Source organism: Rhagoletis pomonella, unplaced genomic scaffold, assembly GCF_013731165.1.
Source record: "Rhagoletis pomonella isolate Grant_MI unplaced genomic scaffold, Rhpom_1.0 Rhpom_scaffold_00005, whole genome shotgun sequence".
Classification (NCBI taxonomy): domain Eukaryota; kingdom Metazoa; phylum Arthropoda; class Insecta; order Diptera; family Tephritidae; genus Rhagoletis; species Rhagoletis pomonella.
Genome location: NW_023458559.1, coordinates 23,699,301 through 23,722,498, shown reverse-complemented (window position 1 = coordinate 23,722,498; position 23,198 = coordinate 23,699,301). Strand labels below are relative to the sequence as shown.

Below are 23,198 nucleotides of genomic sequence, written 5' to 3'. Positions count from 1 at the left end.
TCGGCCAAAATCGCTTAGGCGGTAACAGCACCAGTAAATAAGGAGGAGAGAATGCATATTGATTTACGGTTTACATCAGAAAATCTACAGAATTTTAAAGAAATTTGAAGTGGAGGCTGGTACAAAAAAATTATGGGGCTTTACGCTTCCCACCTTTCTAACTTGAGAGAGCAAAGACCAAAGAATTCAATGACCCGAACTTTTTTCTCCTCCTAACAAGAGCTTCTTAGGGAAGCTTCTTGAAAAAACTCTATATAAAATTATGGAAATAGAAAATTTTCACTCCTTAATTACTCTTTTTAGAAAAAAATATTATTACGTATGCCTGTTCAGGGTGCTGTTGAAATGGTCTTGGATTTTCAGTTGGAATTGCATTTGCAAACTTTATGCTTGCTGCTATGGCAACCGTTTGCATTTTAATATGGTTAATTTACAAATGCAACGAAAATGCAAATGCAAGAGCATTTACACAAGATCCTGAACAGCCTTATAGAGTTAGCGAAAAAAAAACTAAACAGTGTCCATATAGCAAAAAAATCTACATATTCGTAAACTCCATTGTATTATGCAGTTTTTAAAATAGTGGTTAATTTTGAAGTAAAATATAAAATTTTTTCTCATTTGTGATCATAAAAAAAACAACCAGAGTTAATGAGAAATTTCCACTAGGCATTGAATGGCAATTTTTGGCATTATGGTCTTAAAAATAGTCATTAGTGCGATTCATAAAACATCTAAAAGTGGCATTTTTGGTGAAATGGCAACTTTGCGAACAAAATTGTATGAACGAACTGTCGCAACTCCGTATAGCAAATGTATTTTTTTTTTTCAAAATGCTGTACATAAGTGAAAAAGAAACGTTTTTACTATTACATAAATTATTATTAGTCACGGATTGTTAGCTACTTGATAGCTTTTGAATACATCTTGATATTGAAACCGTTATGATAAATGTATGTATATATACTTTAAAAATTATAATAGTTTGGTCAGATCGACGTGTTTTATTTTTTTTTTTAATTAAGTAAAATACGTCATTTGACAAAATATATGAATCGATCTTGGGAGATCAATTTATTTTTTGCCGATTTCTTACAGCTTCGATTTTTTTATTTCGATTCGAGTCGACTCAAAAATCGATATTTTTTTATTTCGATCTGGCATCTCGAATAGGCCAGTGATAATTTCCCCTCAAAATTAATTGGATGCCATACCATTGATGATTTTAAAGAACCAGTGAGCTTATATGTTTATGGTTTTATACTCTATTTGTAATGCTGACTACAAACGGGGCGACATGTTGAGCATACGGGAGACATTTTTGTATTCTAACAGAATTTTCTTGTTTAACTAGCTGCTTTTACATAAATAAGTAGCCATAAATATGTAAATACAAACCACCATTTGAAGTGCATGCACTTTTATGTATACTTGCATACATTCCCTGCAGGGAAATCAATAACTAGTGAAAAAAAATCAGGTCCGCCACTAGTACTATAGCGCAAAAACGGAACTAGTTCGGTAGTAACTACTATACACAGCATTTTTTCTTTTTTTCATAAAATTTCCAACTGATCCTTTTTCTGTTCACCTTTCGCGAACAGGCTTTATTCTTATAGAAAGTCACAAGGCAATTTTTAATTTTTGGTGTCTGCACGACCAAGCTTTTCAGAATTTATCACAAAAATCACAAGCACTAAAATGTTGCTTACCATTTTCTAGAAAGATTTTAAATTGAACGGTATTTGTTAATCTTTTCTTGGAGGAAAAAGGTAATACATTCCCATTTCCCACTGGAAATTTCTTTGAAATACAAACATTAATTTGTTTTTATGTAAAAATAAATCTGAAAGGATTAAGCGGTATTATTTACATTTTTTTTATTAAGAATCAGTTTTCTAGGAAAATAATACTTAATGTTAAGGGAACAGACCTTGACTTTCTAATCATACAGCTAGTTACTTTGACAGCGTTCCAAGGCGCCATTTAGCCAACCAAGTTTTCAAAATAAATTAAAACAAATTAAAGTAAGCAAGGCGTGAAAAGCAAGTCTGCATTGGGCCAGCGCCTTAATACTCCATAGGTGGTACTACCTGTTCCTGCCTGCTTCTATGCCTTGCGCCATACTTATATCCAGATTTGGGGTGTGAGCATTGGTATTACCACACATAGCGGAGGTATCTATGGTTTCATACAGACTCCTAATGGAAAATTATTTTCCTACGGCTGGTAATGCGCCCCTCGACCATTGCAGATCATGAAGCTGCAACTACTTTCCAATATTCTCCAGTAAATTTTAAATGTATCTCTTTTACTTACCTTTTTTCGGCTAAACACCCATATGTATCTACATATATACAAATTGAGTGAACAACAATTTTTCGAAACAATAATAAAGTAAATGTAAACAAACCAAACTAGTGAAGAGATGAAATCGATCAAATCGAAGAGAATGCAAATACAGGGTTGCTTTTTCGCTTTAAAATGTGTTCACATGAGGCGATTTTACAGGAAACTTTAGAGCCGATTAGTTGAACCAAAAGTTGGCAGCCACCCAACTTCATTGGAGGCGATTATTTAAAAGACCGTTTACACCAGGCATAGGTATTTATAAGCTGTATTTTTTACAAATACAGCGCAATACATTGATTAATTTTTCTATGCTAATATTTTTGCCCTTTTATAATAAGGAATTTGTGATGTATGACTAAAACAAACTTTTTCGGTGGTCATATCATTTCGTTTTTATAATAAAGCAGTGTTGTTTTCACCGTCGATTTAACAGTGAGTTAGGTACTTACACATTATTTTTATTTGCAAATAGCTTACGTATGAACGTACTATATCTTTATAGTATAGATGGTGCTATATAGATCTTTGGTTGATTTATATCGATACATTTATTTCTTGTATGTATCTATCATAGTGTTGTAAATCACAATTACACTATTGATGTTTGAAGAATCGATGTAGTTTCACTTGAACTATTTTTTACTTAAATAGGTACATTTATTAATTTACGAATTTATTAAAGGACCTTGTGCATAATTCCATGAAATTAGTTATTTATCAAACCCTCGTTCCACATTTTAAAGCATACTCAAAATGAAATGGTGAAAAATTAGTAAAAAAAAATTGTCGATGTTTGAAGCCACGACGATCGATGCTGCTCGATACATTGATGGTTTTTTATATCCCTAATCTATTATGGTAAATTCTCCGACATTTTGCTGGCCTCTGTTTGGTGTTAAAGTGCGTTTTGTTTTTGTGAGCAATTGTGAGTTACAAATATAAGGTCAATATTAATAAAATTTTGAAACGAATAGTAAACGTCACATGAAGAGACTCATTAAAAAAGGGCAGGACAATCTTTTAAAAAAAATGTATGAGTTGAACGATGGTCTGATAGGTGAAACTGTTGAACAGCCATGCTTTTCCAGATGAAAGTGGCTTACTTGACGAGCCTTCATGCTCAAATGTGACGCAAGTCTCAGGAGAACATATTGGAAGTACCCCAAATGAATACTTTTTCCCAAGTGAAAGTGAAGTTTCATTCAGAGATAAATTGTTAAGTTGGTACTTGGAATATAAGCCCCCACCAGTGTTGCCGCCGCTCAAAGAACTTTCTAACCAAGATTTGACGAAAAAGTTACGAAATGTAAGGAAAAATAACCAATTTTTTTATTAGATTAATAACTCAGGTCATCACAAATTCTTTTATATAGTACGTATATACAAATTTTACAAACTAAAGAAAATCAGTTTTTATTTGCATTTTTGAAAAGTAAATCCTTTTAAGGCTGAAAATAAGTGAGATACATTCATATATAAGTATATATATAAATACATATTTTAGAAAATCAGGCTTCCCGTATTAGGTGCATATGTATGTTAATATCTTTAACATTACCAGACTCTAAATGACGTTTTTAAATAAGTACATAGGTACACAGTTTCCAACTTCTTTGTAAGAATCAATGAAATACCTAATCAGCGTGAACAACCACATTGTAAATATTTTATAATTAAGATTAAACAATTAAAAGTTGGACTGTATTGAGCTATATCGTCGCTCAGCGCGAAGTACCTCGTATACGCCAAACGCAGTACCGCGTATACGAAAGTAAATAAATTTTACAAAAGCGCGAGAAACCGATTTTTTCAAAACTGTGGAATGGTATTTCCCTTGAACCTACTTGCTATAAGATTATTATTATTAATCTTAACTTAAATTAATAAAGTAAGCAGTAATGGAAAAATAATTACCAAATCCCTCTTTTATTGTACATACATGGCGTGGTATTGGATTCCGCATATACGAGGTATTTATATTTGTGCTATCTGAGTATGTATTCATTTGAAGTAGTCTTTAGCCGACCATGTATATTATGTATTCTGTATATTATAAAACAAATACATACATATGTAAGTAATATTAACACAATGATTCCAAATATTCTCACTTGGTTTCACTGCTGGGGCTGCCACTGCTGCTGCTACTCTCCTCAACCTCGACAGGTGAAGCTGGCCTATGTCTTATAACGAACCTAATTTAAAAGTTTTTTGGAAATACATATGCAAAATAAAACCAAAATTGTGTATTTTTTTCTCACTTATCCATAGAATTGAGCCCGTATAAATTAACTTGAAACACCAATTTTGCGCGGAATTCTAATAATTTTTCGCGGCTTCTTAATAACTCTCGTATTATTCAAATGTCATTTCAGGCACATACTATGTAGGTGTGTGCAAAAAACATAGAAATTGTGTAACTGCGGGGCCGTTTCAAAAACTTGGCGATTAATTCACCGCTATTTATTAAAGACACGAACCGATAATAGTTGCACCCTCGAACTTTTACTGTTCTTTTGCATATGTAAACACATGATTGTTATCGGAATAAGTCGAATCTTGAGTTGCCATTTTAGAGTAATAACTTTAGTTAAATAACCATATTGAGCAGAATAAATGTATTTGTTTATACTATTTTTCAAAGATTTAATTATTGTATGTATACAAAAGTTAGAAACTACAGCAAATTTTAAAAATAACCAAAATGGGAAATATCTTACCAACTTCACAGGCAAGAAAAAAATAACCAAAATTGGTTAAAAGTAACCAAAACGGCAACACTGGCCCCCACGCTAGTTTTTCGAGGGCCTTTTAGCTATTTTGCGCGACGTGAACTTGGATGTTCCACTATCTGTGGAAACTCTTTTTGGTAAAAGCAGGGAAAAGCCTATAATTAGGCCTGTTGAACCTGGTCTCTATTCTCATATAGGGCTTCAAAACCAGTTGCAGTAAATATCAAACATATTGAAAGAACTTGACGATATTACAATTGATATGAATATCGACGGTTTACCTTTATTTAAGTCTTCTCCTTATCAACTATGGCCAATTTTAGTAAGATAGTTAATGTTGAAAACGTGTCTGTCTTGCCGGTGGTACTTACTTACTTACTTACTTTGTGAAAAGAAAAGAAAAGGAAAAAAGCAAAAAATATCACAAAACCTTGAATCCGTAAGAGATTGCATACCCAGAGAATTCGTCAGGAAAACCAGATCACTAAATGAAGTAGTTTACTGGAAAGCTACAGAGTTCCGACAAGTTCTTTTATGTACCGGTATTTTCGCGTTTAAGGACAATTTACATGAGGATGTGTATTATGAATTTTTGTTGTTGCACTGCGCTTGTAGAATTCTATTTTGTACAAAGAATTATTTAAGTAACTTAGACAATGCTCAAAGGATGCTAGAATTATTTGTTCAACATTTTCCCACAATCTTTGGCGAATCTAGCGTAACCTACAACATCTTTTGCATTTGGTGGATAACGTAGGAGCTATAGGATCGGTTTCTAGTTTCTCTGCCTACAGCTTTGAAAATCATTTACAAATTTTAAAATCGTATGTAAGAAACCATACCTTATTCTTCAACAGCTTTAAAAAAAAAAAAATAATGACAAAAAAGTTGTTATAGGTAGGGAATTTCCGAATATTAGAAGTTTTTAAAATGAACCACTTGACTCCTTTTCACTAGGCATTTGTGTGGTAGACAATATAATGCTCGAAGAGAAAGAATATCCCATTGAGGAAATAGACTTAAAATTAATGGGTTTTCCTAATGATGACGATTGTTTACTATTACTTCCAATTTTGCATGGTTGTTTCTAATTTAAAACAAGAAAATATCACAATTCCTCCCCGTAGATTAAATATGGCAAAAAAGAATTGAAAAAAAATTAATTCAACGAGATTGTACCAACACCAAGTAAGTAAGTTGTCTAACAACATCAAGAACTTGGTTTCAAGTTGATCACACATATTGCTTGTCAAAATTCAATTGAATTGACAGCTGTGACACAGGCCGCACGCAACGTGTTAGTAAATTTCACGGCGTTCAAGTTGTAAAACTTACTTTCAAGTTCTTGATAGGTGTAACCTCCAAGTAAGATATGTTTAAGTAGGTAGACATCCTCGTGTAGTATTCTTAATTGTTTGCACATATCGATATTTCAAACTACCAATCCGACATGCACAAAGTGTGGTGGCATCGTTGTTGCCACTAAATTCAAAAGAAGAGTTAAAAAAACTTAACGCCAAAATTACTTGAGGGAATCGAGATTTATTTCTAAGTAGTGAATACAGTTTCTTTTTGAGCATTTCAAGTAAACTATCTTGTTTTTTTTTTTTTTAATCTTTAGTTAACAACCATGAGCAGACTGCTGCATCATTCTGTAAAAAAAAATATTTAAAAATTATTCTAAGGAACGAGTTCGTCCTTGCATCAATATTCTCGGAACGCGTGGCAAACAACGGATCAAATATTACGCCAATTTTTATGCTGTGTTACTAGGCAAATTACATCATATGATTACTTGAAAAGCATATAAAAAACAAGTAAGAAAGTCTAAGTTCGGGCGGAGCCGAACATTAAATACCCGGCGCAAGTATTAAATATATGTTTTTTCACCTTTCCGAAACCTTCCGCTAGATGGTAAGCCGGGGTGTATCAATTTTGAGTAAATTAGCGTCCTTCAATTTCGAAATATTGAAGTTTTAAGCATTTCTGAAATTTACCGTTATATAAGAAGCGGCCGTTATTTTAGTCCGATTTCAATAATTTTCAACGTTTTGCTTATATGTGGCAAGCACAATAACCACACCGAGTTTGGTACAAATTGGTAGAACGGTTACCGATATACTTATATGTGATCATAAGTGGGCGGTGCCACGCCCATTTTCCAAAATTTTACCATAAACGTATTTCTTGGTAAAGCATTAATTTTGAATAAATTAGCTTCAATATTTACTGATTTATCGAAGATTATGTATTTCTCTAAATTACCGTTATATGGGAGGTGGGCGTGGTTATTGAGCGATTTTAAAAATTTTCGGCCATTTGGAATGTTGTGCGAAGGCCAACAACTGTGCCAAGTTTGGAAGAAATTGGTGCAGCGGTTACCAAGATATACACATGTAACCATAAGTGGGTGTGGCTACGCCCATTTTCCAAAAATTTATAATATTCTTATTTTTCGTCTAAAAATTATTGTAAATGTCAATTTTGAGTGAATTATCTTCAGTAGTTACTAAAATATCGCAGTTTTCGTGTTTCTGAAAATTACCGTAATATAGGAAGTAGGCGTGGTTATTGAGCGATTTTAAAAATTTTCGGCCACTTATGTTGTGCGAAGGCCAACAACTGTGCCAAGTTTGGAAGAAATTGGTGCAGCGGTTACCAAGATATACACATGTAACCATAAGTGGGCGTGGCTACGCCCATTTTCCAAAAATTTATAATATTCTTATTTTTCGTCTAAAACTTATTATAAATATCAATTTTGAGTGAATATTCTCCAGTAGTTACTAAAATATCGCAGTTTTCGTGTTTCTGAAAATTACCGTTATATAGGAAGTAGGCGTGGTTATTGAGCGATTTTAAAAATTTTCGGCCATTTGGTATGTTGTGCGAAGGCCAACAACTGTGCCAAGTTTGGAAGAAATTGGTGCAGCGGTTACCAAGATATACACATGTAACCATAAGTGGGTGTGGCTACGCCCATTTTCCAAAAATTTATAATATTCTTATTTTTCGTCTAAAAATTATCGTAAATGTCAATTTTGAGTGAATTATCTTCAGTAGTTACTAAAATATCGCAGTTTTCGTATTTCTGGAAATTACCGTTATATGGGAAGTGGGCGTGGTTATTGTCCGATTTCGCCCATTTTCAATACCAACCTACCTTGGATTAACAGAAACCTACATACCAAATCTCGTTGAGATATCTCAATTTTTGCTCGAGTTATCGTGTACACGGACTGACGGACGGACGGACAGACAGACATGGCTTAATCGATTTCTTTTTTCATTCTGATCATTTATGTATACATTTGTCTATATCTATCTCGATTCGTTTTGGCTGTTACAAACAACCGTTATGTGAACAAAATTAATATACCCTTGTGCACAAGTGCGCTCGGGTATAAAAATCTTTGTAGAATCCATAAAAAGGCACGAACCCCAAATAGAGTTAAGAAGATCAATACAGCTGCAGAAAAAAGGCCTTTTTAATTGAAGGCCGCCAAGTAATGTAAAAGATTGAATGTTGCCATAGAATACGAGTTTTTACATGCTATACAACTAAAGTAAGGTACCTGAAAACAAGTTTATTTTTTAGTTTGGAGAAAAAACGTGTTTTTTTTTAATGTACTAAAAAGCACGAGATGCTAGGAAAAGGATCTAATTCTTTTGCATTCAACGTTGCTGTAGAATATAAGCTTTTACAACAAGCTAGGAACCTGAAAACAATATTTTTCTTATTGAGAGAAACTTGGTCTTTTCTTTGTGCACACATATATGACCCATTCATTTTTAAGTCGGACGGATTTCGTAAAAAAAAATTATGTCATGTCTCCGATTCGCTTCAAATATTTTTTTTGGGTTGTGTACCTGAAATAAGCTAACAAGTGTTCGAGGAATTTTCTTCTTCTCTTTTGTCTTCGGAGATATGATCAGTCAAAGTTTGCATTTTTTCGTGATTTTGACTAATCATGTAGTTCTTCAGATCGTTAAATCTCAAGCTCTGCTGAACGTAGAGACTTCATCTTAACGTCATTTTAAAGCTAAGAAACGGGCTTAGCATTTCTAGTTATAAGGTGGCCAAGATCGTCCTAGAGCTAACTTAGCTATTAACAGTTGAAGATTTGAAGTTGATTTGCATAGTGAAGACCAGTAAATTATAATTATCTATAAAAAACGTGGTTAAAAAATGGGGTAGTTTTCAAGAACTATTTTTAAAATATTTTTCTTTATGACGAGATGGTCTATTTTGTGAGAATCAACAATTATTTGTAATTTTTTTTTCGAAAATTTATGTTAAGATATATTTGGCAAGGTGCTAAACATTGAGTTTTTGCAAAAATTAAAGTTTTATTGTGGATTCCGATATAATACCTATCCAGATATAATATTTGTATGGCAGAATTTTTCTTTAAGGCAACAAACCCCTTAAAATGGGCATGGCAATTGCAGGACTAAAATTAGCAAAACGCAGATTTTATTGCGGATTTCTGCAGAATATCGCTTCGTTAACATTATTTGTTCCACAACTGGGTAGGTGTCCTATCGGAATCTGCAATAAAATTTTACTTTTTGCTAAAACCCGCTGTTTAACACCTTGCCAAATATATCTTAACATAAATTTTCGAAAAAAATTACAAATAATTGTTGATTCTCACAAAATAGACCATCTCGTCATAAAGAAAAATATTTAAAAATAGTTCTTGAAAACCTCCTATTTTTATAACCAAGTTTGTTTTATAGAGAATTAAATAAAGATTACGATGGTATAAATATAAATCCCTAATTTACTGGTCTGAACTATGCAAATCAACTTCAAAAAGTTCAACTGTTAATAGCTACGGTAGCCTTAGGACATTCTTGACCATCTTATATACAGAAATATCAAGCCCGTTTCCTTAGCTTTAAAACGACGTTAAGATGAAGTGGTTGGCAGAACTAGCGATATAACGATTTGAAGGAGTACATGATTAGTCAGAATCACGAAAAAATTTAAACTTTGACAGATCATCTCCAAAGAAAAAAGCGAAAAAATTGCTCGAACACGTGTTAGTTTATTTCATGTATAGAACCCATAAAAAAAATTTAAACCAATCGAAAGTGTGACACCAAATTTGGTATCCGATATGAAAAAGAATGTCTCATATACACCTTTATTAGAAAAAACTAAACATTTTTTATTTAATATTTAAATTGAGGGAAACTTCCTTTTTATTTTGCGCGAAGAAATGTTGAAGGAAATGGAATTGAAAAAGGTGTATAAGAATTTACTTATTTTAATAAAAAACTGATATAAAAAAACCGTCGTTTATGTTTTTCTATAGTAACATGTGTTATACATACGTATATTAAACTAATATTTTGAAACACCCAACGCTTTTGTAATTTGTAGACGGAAGTATTTTTTTTTATTACATAAGAAATATTTGCTTTACGTTCGAGAACACGTTGCCTTAAATGTAATACAATTTAACAAAATTTACAAACACACATATATACATATGTGTTAACAAAAAAAAAAACATACGTAGATGCAAAATAATGCAATTATTTAAGTTTGGTATTTTAATAAATCAAATAAAAAGTAATATTTTGTATTCTCCCGACGAATTTCGTTATTAGTCTCAATTAAATCTAGTGTGCCGAATTTAGAACTGGTTCCTAACTACTGAAAATGGATTGCGATTATATTAGTAGAATTTTGGCTGGTTCCGAACTATAGAAAACGGGGTGCAAAGCGAACTAGATCCCGTCTGTCGAATTTAGGATTGGTTCTGAACTATAGAAAAGGTAATGCAGCGGGGGACAATTTCGATTTCCTATGACATCGCCGTGCTAAATTCACCAGTTGTTTGCGTGCAAAAGAGATTTATCGCGAACTAGTAGTGGTTCTAAATGAACTAGAAGCAAACCAATTCGGAGCTAGAGAATTTCCCTACAGGGTATGTATGAACATACACATACCTATTTGCATATGCTTGAAGAATACATCCACGCTCAAAAAGCGGCATAAATGCCAAAAATCAATCAAAATCTCATATTAACAAGGGTAAGAAAGGTAACTTCCTATGCATAACGCCAATTTTAACAAATTGCTGAACTGTTGCGCGCTTCAAAAACCTACATTCATACATAGTTTGCCAACAGAAGCTTGTGAAAAGAGTTTCACCAACTACTTAAGAACTGGCTAAAAGTTAGTGAAAGCGCACAATAAGTACAAAAGAAGGTTACGCGCACCACAGTTTGTAAGCAGTGGCAAGAAATACATATTTATTAATAGATATGTATTAGAGGGCTGCATGAATGCATTCAAAACGGCTTATGAATTTTTCATATACAAAACGAATGAATGATTTTGGCTTAAAATTTTTTTGAATTTGAGTGAATACCTGCTCGGGTATATGTGTCGACACTACAATATCCAAACAAAGTGAAAATAAATTGAATTGAAATGAATGCCAATTTTTTTTATGAATATCCATTATATCCATTTATGAATATTCATATATTTTTTTTATGAATAACATACATATGTATGTGCGTATGTATTGCTGCGCTCCTATTACAATATGAACAAACTTGTTTGTAGAAAAAACTTTTACCGAAATGAGTTTGAATGATTTGAACGTTTTACATTCATTCATTCATATTCTTCCATTTGAAGGTAAACAATTTAAAACAAAATGTATATTCATAACTTACAAAATTCCAAACGCTGAGTGTTTTGTATGTGAAGTAAAATATTGAAATCACTTTACTCTGTTTGGCTAGAAGTTTGAATAAATTCATACATTAAGTTGATCCCAAAGTTCGACAAATTTTGACCTCTTTTACCACCTGAGTAAAACAAGCCGTTTTTGGGCCAAATCTGCTCGCAGAATTGCTCTAGCACGTAAAGATTTTTAGATATCCTAACCTCATAATGCCAAAAACAGGTTTTTGGTGATCTATTGCGGTTATATTATTAAAACAACAAATATTTTTGCTTCTTACTAAGGGCATTATTTGGTACTACTCGTTCCCTTTAAAATTCATTTTCGTTTGCTGCGATTCGATTCTGTTTTTCTCGAGATATACTAGCTTTGATAACCTAATACATATTCACGCCCGCTGCCAATTTACTGTAAAAAATTTCTCATGCACGTACAACTTGTATGGGACCAAACGAAATTGAACGGCGTGCATAAAAAGCCAACTCAATTTCCAATTTTTGTTCTGCGTGATATTTTGATTTGAGGTTTCGCTCAACGAAATCAAATGCAAACGCATGCAAGCCAATTTCGATTGACGCAAAAAAAAAACAAATTCGACCGCGTGCGTACCAAAACGCAGCCGCGAATATTAGCCTGTTACTTCGTAAGCATGAGTTATCATACCTAAATGACTCGATCCGAAATTTTTCGTTATTAATCTCACAAAATAGGTGGTAAAATTTTGTTGAACTGTATTACCGCAAGCTCCATAGAAGGAAAGTCGGTTCTTTGGATAAATTTATCTCAACCACTTCGGCGCAAATCGCCTCTATAGGAGAGTTGGACAGCGTTGACAACCAATTAGAAATTGCGATTTTCATTTTTTTTTTTAACATTTTTCATCGTGTACAAAATTGTATATACATACATTATACTGCATCACTCTCCATACAAACAAATCGGTACTATGTTTCCATTGCAATTATAAAATCTATTAGATTTTAAGACTTCCACCAAAACATTTCGGAAAAATATTAAGATTTACGCCAGCTGGACCGATTTGAAAATACCTCCAAAAATGGTTTTTTTTTACGAATACAAATAGTTTCCTAAAGTCCTTTTTGAAAAAAAATCAACTCTATGACAAAACAGTTTAAGGCTACATAGCTGCGTCATTTCGGCCAAAGGTGATCTGAGCCGCACGGCCGATGAACTTGCGCGACTTGGCACCCAACTCTCTATTGAGGATATAAACCAGGGGTGGGTAAGGCCGAGGCCGAAAAGAGCCCCATGTAAATTGTAAATGCTACAAAGAGCCACAAAAAAGAAAAGCAACAAAAACAAGAATTTTAGTTTTAAATAAAATTATTATTAGAAATGAAAAACATTAATTTTATTATAATTCTAATGTACGTGAGATGATATTAAGAAAATGCAAAAGATCCCTTTGGCCAAATTTTCAAAATCTGGTTTTAAGTCAGTTAAAGCCGTTCGTAACAGTTCTGTTGAATGTTGGTTAGTCATAGGTACGTTCGTTTAAAATCTCCAGTAAAATATGGCCAACATCAAAATTCCGTCGAAATGTCATCTGTTCTCTCACAAGAGAAAAATATCCAAAATAGTACGTAAACAGACAATTTGCAGAAGCTTGCAAGTTAGACGAACAGCTGATAGAAATTTTGCTTACATTCAAAAGTATAAAATTGAAAACGTAAGAAAACAAAGCCCGAAGTCTTATCCAGACACAGTTCACTGACTAAACGATTAATTACTTTCAAGTTTACAAGTTTAATTAGTCGCATTTTACTATTTTAGTTTCCATTTCCATAAAATTCAATTTAGATATTGGCGTAAACTCCAACCAGCTGTTTTTGGTCAGCTGTGTTCTTTAGTGCTTAGCAAGAATGTGCAAAGGCTTCTGACGTTCACCTCTTTGAGGTTATCGAGAACGTCGAAGAAATAGCTCCCGAGAGCTTTTGCTCTTCGTTTTGACAGAGCGGGGCAATGACAGAGAAGATGTGGGATGGTTCCCTCTTCGTCTACATCCCTGCAGCTTCTGCAGTAGTCCTTCCAGGGTGCGCCCAGTCTAGCTGCGTGTAATCCGATCAGACAATGTCCGGTGAGAACTCCAGTCACGTAGAGACTTGGTGCGCTGGGCGTTCGTGGCGGGCCAGAGTGTTTTGGCAATGTGACAGGTCGGTTCCATTCGCCATCTTTCATTGGCAACTTCTATGTATTTTTCATTCAATATATATTTGCATGTTTGAAGAAGGATTCCGAAAGTACGCGCCTTCCGAATGTCAGCCTTGCAGTTTCCCCGAATGTCCCAGGTACCCAGGCAACATGTGTGCTGAATGTCTCAGCCATCTCGTTGAGAGACCGGCGGCATTGAGCAACTACTTTTCAAGTCAGTGACATATTTCCCAGAGATTTTACTACCGCCTGGCTATCAGTGAAGATGTAGATATCATAACTAGGAATCATATCACACTTAGGGTTGCCAGATTTTTTATGCGCGAAATCAGTACGTTAGACATTTTCATGCTAAAAAAAAAAATCAGTACTTTTCGTTACATTTTTATTCAAAGCAAAATTATTAATGTAAGTATCAGCTAATACTTTAAAACGCCAGAGTAGTTGCTTTTCACAATATTTTGGTATATAGTTATTAATTTTAACATGAGTGTACACATCATTGTACACAGTATCTAATATTTATGACATTTGTTAATAGCAATAATGAGATCATTTCCATCTTCAGTGTTTAAATAGTCAAAGAACCCTGTATATTCCATTTTAAAACTACTTTTAGTTTGAAGTTCACTCGAAACATTTTTAATTAGAAGCTAGTTTTTCTCTTTGGGCCAGGAAACAAACTTTATACTTAAGATCCTCTCAGTTGCTTCGTTTGAGTGTGGTGATGAAAAAAAAAACAAAGTTACATATTTTTTCAAACTGTGGAAAAGTATCACTATTTAAGGACATGATCTATAATTCCTCATGGCTTAAATTAATTTTTCAACTTCGCAAAAACTTTGAAAAAATAAGAATTCGCTAAAAAGAGTATCTAACTCTATGTCTTTTATGCAAAACTGTTTTACAATGTCAGTAAATGTGAAAAAAGAATTGTAAGTTATAAGCAAAAGCCATTCGAAAATTCAAATTTGTTGTTATAAAACTGAAAGTTAGTTTGGAGATAACTAGCAACACTCGACAAAAAATGTCAGCCTTCTTTTTAAATAATTAAACCTAACGTAACGACCCGGGGATATGCCCATAAAACGATTGGTCTATTAATTTCTTGGGCATATTAAACATTATATTTTTACAGTTCAGTTTAAGGAAGTTATAACGTTATGCAAAAACCTTGATAAAATCATAAAGTATTTTGTTTGAATTGAAAATTCAGTACAAATCAGTACAAATTTTGAAAAATCAGAACATTAGCGTACTGATTGAAGGAATGCACCAAATCAGTACAAGAGTTGAAAAATCAGTACTGTACTGATCAAATCAGAACGTCTGGCAACCGTAATCACACGGGACCAGTGATGCGGCCTTTTAGATAGCCATCAGTTCCGCATGAAAGACACTGCAGTAATCAGGGAGACGAAAGCTGAATGGTATTCCTAACTATTCCGGATAGACCCCACTATCTACTCTTTTTTTCGAGCTTCGATCCATTCCTTCCTTGAGGGTTGAAGGGTCGTGAACATACCCTTGGAAGTGCGGGTGGGTGGAATGTAATCGGTTGTAGGAAACTGTGTAATGTCGTTCAGAATTTCGCACTCACAGTTATACGTTGTATCAAAAATTGAAAATATACGGCACGCAGCTTTTTCAACAGCGAATATTTTAAATCTGGTACTTGTTGCCGGAATTCAAGCAATAGCAAAGCTTTATGCTTTATTATGCATTGCCAGTCTCCTTATATGGACTTAATTTTGTCTAGCTCATTCTTCCAGGGATTAGAAACCAAACTGAAATGTAGCGTATTAACTATTTTAACAATTTTTAAAAGGCGACAAGTCCCATTTTTTTCGATACCTAGTCATCACTTGGTTTAGAAGTATCGATACCAAAATTGACTCGGTATTAAAAGATTGCTGGACAGCCCTTATGCTCAACTCCTACGGATATTAGTGCTTTTTTGCCAATATAGAATACTTTTACGGAATTTCGGCTGCAAACAGTCTGATAGCTGGTTATGTAAGTTGAGGAAAGATGGAATATAAAGATAGGACTGGAACTGTAAGGTTAGCAAAATCCATGAAATTACCTCCAAATTACTCTTGGAACGAAATAACCATGACGTAAATACCGCTCCGTTAAGTAAAGCGCCATCAAAATCATCATAAACGTGAACAATTCGCATACTAAATATCTAGGTAAGGTCTTAATTCCGGTTCTGACTAAATGCAAAGGCTTCTTACAAAACTTAAAATTCCCACAATTGTATACAGCTTCATAGGATTCGCAAACCCTAAAATCAGGCATAACACATGAGGCCTTATTTCAGTACTGCATGGACCATGCCAATAAGTCTGATCTTTTTATACTTACAGTATATTTTGCTTTGCTGCCGTTGTGCTTAAGTGCACATTTAAGATACCTACTCCAAAATGTGCATCAGCGGCAATATTTTTAACATTTATAAGGAAACTGCTCCGATACTTGCATTCAACATACCTGCACATTAGCGATACCTGCCTTAAAAATTTGCAGCTATTATCAATTATCAAAGAAAGTATTACGTTTATTTATTTTGCTCATCTCGCAGAACAACGAAAACGGCAATTATTTTATGTAGTTATATAGATAATTAGATACCATTCGGAAAAAATTTCTCTTGCAGTAATTTCGACGTGGTAAGTGCTCCTCCATTATTTGGTTTCATAGGGATTCGGATACCTTCCTCACTGAAGTAGTAAAGAAAATTCGCTTAAGTGCTTTTTTCGGTTAAGCGCACAAGTTTTTCGTGCAAACAAGGATGGGCAGCTAAGCAAAATATACTGTATATACACACATGTACAACATTACAATACTATTTTAAAAGTAGATTTTCTTTTGATTTAAATTTTTTTTTCATATTCGCACACATTTCCCGATGACTTTTGCGTAGTTATTTAATTAAGATGAAAACATTTCGTCCCAAGTTATTTGCTTTACAAATAACAGTCATATTTTTACAAGTTTTTGAAATTTGTTTGCTCACTATGTATATTTACTTTTAAATTTTCTTTGGAAGTTTACAAATCATCCTACAACTTTGCAACTCCTTTGCTTTATCCTGACTATATCTCAAATATTCAATTAAATAAATTATTGAGTGTGGCCCAAAGAGGGGCATTGTTCGATATCTCTCATCTCAAACTTAAACTCAACATTTAACACTTCGATAGCAATGGATAAATTTTTTACTAGCCAATATTTTACTTTACATTTTCAGATAGAACGCTTTTAGGCATTTTAATTAAAAGTTTCACTTCAGTTCACCATTGGTAACATTTATTAGGCAGCAGGCGCCCGAATGGTGTCAGTTCTTTGTGATAATTTTGTAACATTTCAAATGCGTGCTGAGTGTATTTACTTTCAATTAGTTGAAAGTTTATCGTAGCTGTTACGAGCTGATGAGTATAATGTTCATGCCGAAGTTCGAGAGCTTCAATAAAATTTTGGAATTGATTGCAGAAAAACCAACAAAAACGTAATATGTAGGTATGCATCTTTGAATTGGGAAATCAAATCAAATTCCATTTCAATTTCAATTTTAAAACCGTAACTAACCAGCTAGTAAGTAACCAATGGACATCTCTACATCTGAACTACATCAATTATGTATTATACAGGCATACATACATACATACATATAATCTAACGAATCAATGTGTGCCACTGTGTGTATAGAGTTCCAAATGGCTGTATGCCGACAACTTCTTCGATGAGTGTTGCCACTGAAAGTTCATTGGCAATTTATATTCAATGCCCACACTTGGCGATAACAATGCGGGAAATGTGTTTTTGTGCATCAGTTCAGAGACAGCGTAATGCCGTGGGAGGGAAAATTTCACATGCCAAGCGACTGAATATAGAAAAGTAATAACAATAAAAAAGAGGAAAACATTTGAAAATATCTGAGCTTGTTTATTTGGGATACCTATAGAACTGTGTTTGTGCGAGTATGTTTTCCATCAGTCACTCATTTTGTATTAAAGTTTGAACCTTTGGCCCACTAAATAACTGCATACACCGACAACAGACTGTATATGTATGTAAGTATATAGTGTCCCTGCAGTAAGCGGTCAATTTTTCGAAAGGACCAGTACTTCGCCGTTTAAAATTTGACCGGTTTGAATTGGACATTTGTTTGTAGCGAAAATGTTAGCTTTCGACCAGTCCCTAAGGAGCCGGTACAGAGATAGACACGGTGAGTTGTTGAGTAGACCAGTCCTTTTGCAATGACACTCTAATGTTGAAAATGATAGCTGAAACTATTGGCAGGGGAATTATGAGGGACTAGTACTAGCAACAATAGGCACTTTCCGAGAGCTAACATAGGGTGAGTACGAATTGCTGCAGGGGTATAGCCTAAGAGATATACTTTTATACATTTGACATTCAAGCACAACACACACATAAAGATTGCGAGTTCTCTTTGCAGCGCATACTTTCATATATTGTTGATCGCTTTGTTGGTCGATGTCCAGCTTGCAATATAATATTCCCTTGTTGTTGTTTCTGTTTATGTGTGAGAGGTTGTTGTTGTGCTGCTGCTGCTGCTGCTGTGTCCACTCAAATATTCAATTCATATTTGATGACATTTAAATGACAATTTAAGCATTGCAAAATATTTTCACATTGTCGAAGACAGACAGTCTGTCCGTCCATGCTGAGGGGCAGAACAGCCAACTGTAGAGCTTTGATCAGAAATTCAATGCTGGCGATGTGGGCGCCTTCGAGCAATGGCATAATGGTTTTCAGGCTGGTTGAAGCTAGCGAAGCAGTCAACAATAATAAATCCCTCACACAAGCTGTCGATGTTTTTCGCTTTTAAGGTGAAATCAATGAGCATTTAACATGCCAACACCATACAAAATGGTGATATGAAAATTAGGGATGTGCCTGATATAAGTTTTGACAGAGAACCGGATTCGGATCAAATGTAAGGTAGACGGCTGTCTCTACAGGTCCCAACTAGTCAAAATGCCCGTCCTAAAATGGGATAAAATCATTTTGAGCAAAAAATTCTACCAAGAGTCATTAAATAGAGACATTCACTTGTTTTAATATACAAAGTTATGAGCTCAAATTATTCATATTTAATTTTTTGCTATATTAGAGGTCTTCCCTTAAACTCGTAAACCTCGTAAAGCTCGTAGATTAACTAGACTCGTAAAAGAACTGTCAAAATTTGTATGGAGCTCTATTTACGAGCGCCTCGTAAAACTATGATGCAAATTCCATGCGCAAGCGACCCCGTAAACTTTAGTGTAGCCGAGGGCCCTCAATTTTTATACTAAAATCTATGATAAAATAAATGATAAAAATATTAAGCGAATAAAATGATTAGGTTTTCTCCTAATTTTTGGAATTTTTAATTGTATTTTAGCCAGGAGTGATAGAGACAAGATGGCGGGATGTTACCCCACATTTGTCAAATTTCTGTTTTAAATTTGTCTCGTTTTCTAATGTGGGAAACTTGCTGTCTTAACATATCAGTTTCGAAATGGCATCAAGCCAATCAGGTTGATTTGTGCCCAACGTATGTAGATGGCGCGGTAAAATGAAAACTGAGTTGTCAAACTACGACACGACAGCTGATGTTAAGACAGCGTTGATAAGAAATTCGCCAAGACAGAAATGGTTTAACAGTCTGACATTTCTGTCTGAACAAAGCTTTTTTAACAGAATCTGTAGAAGGTGGAGACGTGGGGTTATGGAAAATACTACGAAACAAAATTTGCTTCAAAAAATCCTGGTTGATCTGCAAAGCAGTCCCTTTACGCACCTATTTACATCTTTTCATAAAGGGGGTGTTCCCATAAAAGTCTCGTAAACTTACGAGTATGAAAAAGTTCCCAAAGTTCCCAAAATCTTAACGAAATCTTTAAGAGTGTAGTAAGTTTGTTCCGAATTCTGTAACGATTTCTTTACAAATCTTCAAAGAACTTCATATGAAGTGGTTGATACAAATTCTAAAAAAAAAATTTATGTACGATTTTTAAACGAAATTCCTAAAAAGCTCTGAAAGACTTTCACATCGCAGCATTATTTTCATTGCTTAGCTGACTTTCTTCCGAAATTTCATAAAAGAATCGAACTGTGCACATTAATTTCACTGCCGAATGCTCGTCGAAAAATCGGCTAGGGAAATAACAATGTCTTATGAATTCCATAAGATTTCTTTACCACTTTCTACAGGGTTTGTAGGGAGCTGATTCAAATTTGAACGGCTCTAGAAAAAACTGCAATAATAACCCGAAAAAATTATGCATTTGAAAAACTTCGTACCTTCAAACAAAAATATGAATAGTCAGGTGCACATAGTACCGCAAAACATCGATAGGTGGATTATAACATTTCAATATATACTTTCAAGACCCATGGATGCTTGGAAAATAAGTCGATTTACAAAACAGTTTGCGAGAAAAGAGGTGAGGAGCAGGACGCTTGTTTTATTTTTATTAGATGACCATGGAAAAGCCAGTTGCATCGTGTGAAAAATACCGAAATTCTATTGAAAGCTTTGAAGAATGAAGATACTCGGCAATGCTTTGAAGTGGATATTCAAACGATAAGTTTGCACTGGAATTAAGTATCTCACGCACCCCTTTTGTTTAGTGAACTCATAACGAGTGTTTAGTGCATGCAAGGATAACCAATTTTTGTTGAAAATAATACGAAAATCTACCGGATTTTATCAGTATCCGGATATCTACCGGATAACCGACACATTTATAGTGAAAATGTGTACTCTCTCACGGCTACGCGTAGTACACATGTAAAAATAATTGGGTGGTTCACAAGGTGTCGTACTTGTCGGATTGTTGTATGTTGTAAAGTTTTTAACGGCTAAATAAATGTTTAGAGGACTTGAAATCACCACCAACTATTTTTTAGTTCTGTGAAATTTCATAATAAAACTTTTATGTTAGCTTGCGAATTCCTTAAACATAGTTTTAGCCGTTTATAGTTTATGACATACAACAGTACGACAGTATACAACACCTTGTGAACTCCCTAAATAAGTATGAAACATATGTATATCATCGTTTAAAGTACAAAACCGCGTACTAAGATAATGCAAAACCGCGTGTGTTAGGTTGCATAAATTATTTTCTAAAGAGTAAAAATACTCTCTTTTTTATAAAGCAATCGCATTTCTAGCTAGTATTTTTCAGGACGAATGGATAAGGATTGAGCCAAGAGCTTGTGTGAGCAAAACCAATTTTTGGTAGCAAATAGGGATGTTCAGGAAACGTTTTTTTTATACCCAAGCGCACTTGTGCACAAGGGTATTATAACTTTGTTCACCTAACGGTTGTTTGTAACAGGCAAAACGAATCGAGATAGATATAGACAAATGTATACATAAATGATCAGAATGAAAAGAGAAATCGATTAAGCGGTGATTGTCTGTCACGATAACTCGAGTAAAAATTGAGATATCTTAACGAAACTTGGTACATGCACTTCTTTTGGGCGTAGGACGGATGGTATTGAAAATAGGCGAAATCGGACAATAACCACGCCTACCTCCCATGTAACTGTAATTTTCAGAAATACGAAAACTGCGATATTTTAGTAACTACTAATTCACTCCAAATTGACATTTAGAATAACTTTTAGACGAAAAATATGAATATTAAAATTTGTTGGAAAATGGGCGTAGCCACGCCCACTCATAGTTACATGTGTATATCTTTGTAACCGCTGCACCAAATTCTTCCAAACTTAGCACAGTTGTTGACCCTGGTACAGCATATCAAATCGCCGAAAATTTTTAAAATCGTACAATAACCACGCGTACCTCCCATATAACGGTAATTTGGAGAAATACGCAATCTTCGATAAATCAATAAATATTAAAGCTAATTTACTCAAAATTGATGCTTGCAACAATTCTTTACCAGGAAATACGTTTATGATAAAATTTTGGAAAATGGGCGTGGCACCGCCCACTTATGATCACATATACGTATCTCGGTAACCGTTATACCAATTTGTACCAAACTCGGTATGGTTATTGTGCTTGCCACATAAAAGCAAAACGTTGAAAATTATTGAAATCGGACTAAAATTACGGCCGCTTTTCATATAACCTCAAATTTCAGAAATGCTTGAAACTTCAATATTTCGAAATTTAAGGACGCTAATTTACTCAAAATTTATACGCACCGGCTTGCGGTAGCTTTCGCAAAGGTGAAAATCATATACTTAGTACCTGCGCCGGGTATTTAATGTTCGGCTCCGCCCGAACTTAGACTTTCTTACTTGTTTAATTTGATATTTTTCAATCTTCTTTTTTAATTTAGGTGTTAATCGGTTTTTTGCTTTTGAACCGAAAACCGAAAATTCCGTTTTTACATTCCTCAGCAATGGATAATTATTTTGCAATTTGTCGAGATAAGAATAAAATTTTACGGCGTATCACAAACTTCAAATTAACTACTAAATTTTTGTTCGCTGCTCTAGTAGGTGAAGTTATTGAAATTTCGTACAAAGTTTGAAACTTGGATTTATACGTCGTTTGTTAAAACATAACCCATGTTTTAATAAAAAATTATCAAAAAATATCCACTATGAAAAACATTGGAAATATTATAAAAGCAATCAGTGAACAACAAAATTTTTAAGTTAATAACATATTACCATTTACATAAGTATAATCCAAAAAACAAAAATTTTGAGTTGAGTATTCAGAAATTATCGCTACCTTTTCTTCTATGTTGAGTAAAAGTTTCAAAGAACAAAACGTGCATTCATTTTTACTATGGGAGTATATGTAAATTCAACGCTTTAAAGGCGTTTTTTTCGAGTTGTGCTTTTTGGCATTATGCCACTATTGAAGGAAATGCCACTATTTGTGAAATGAAGTTTGTTTTTGTATAAATATGGCCAACGCTTTATTATATTTCGTATATTTACAAATGAAGTTGTTATATAAAATTTAAGAAAAAATATTGTTTAATTAATTTGCGTTGCACAGCAGTAATTAATAAGTGTAAGTGGAAATTTAATTTAATTTGATATGGATGGTTTTTGGTTTTTTGCAGTGTTTTTTGTAGTTCGGTTTTTTCGGTAAGCCGAGAAGATCAGGTTTTTAATACCGTTTTTTTAATTGGTTTAAAACCTAAATAAAAAACCGTGATTAATCAAAAAACCGCTATTTTGGAAACGGTGCCCATCCCTAGTAGCAAAT

General features: G+C 33.9%; 1 long non-coding RNA gene across 1 annotated transcript in view; it reads left to right on the top strand.

The window, feature by feature from the left end:
* Window positions 1-3,239: 3,239 nt before the first annotated feature.
* The window catches only part of LOC118738776, a 33,823-nt gene continuing 13,864 nt past the window's right edge, over window positions 3,240-23,198 (top strand). The window contains exons 1-2 of the long non-coding RNA XR_004992953.1: window positions 3,240-3,277; window positions 6,212-6,272. This is a non-coding gene — a long non-coding RNA (uncharacterized LOC118738776). The remainder of the gene's footprint in view (window positions 3,278-6,211; window positions 6,273-23,198) is intronic.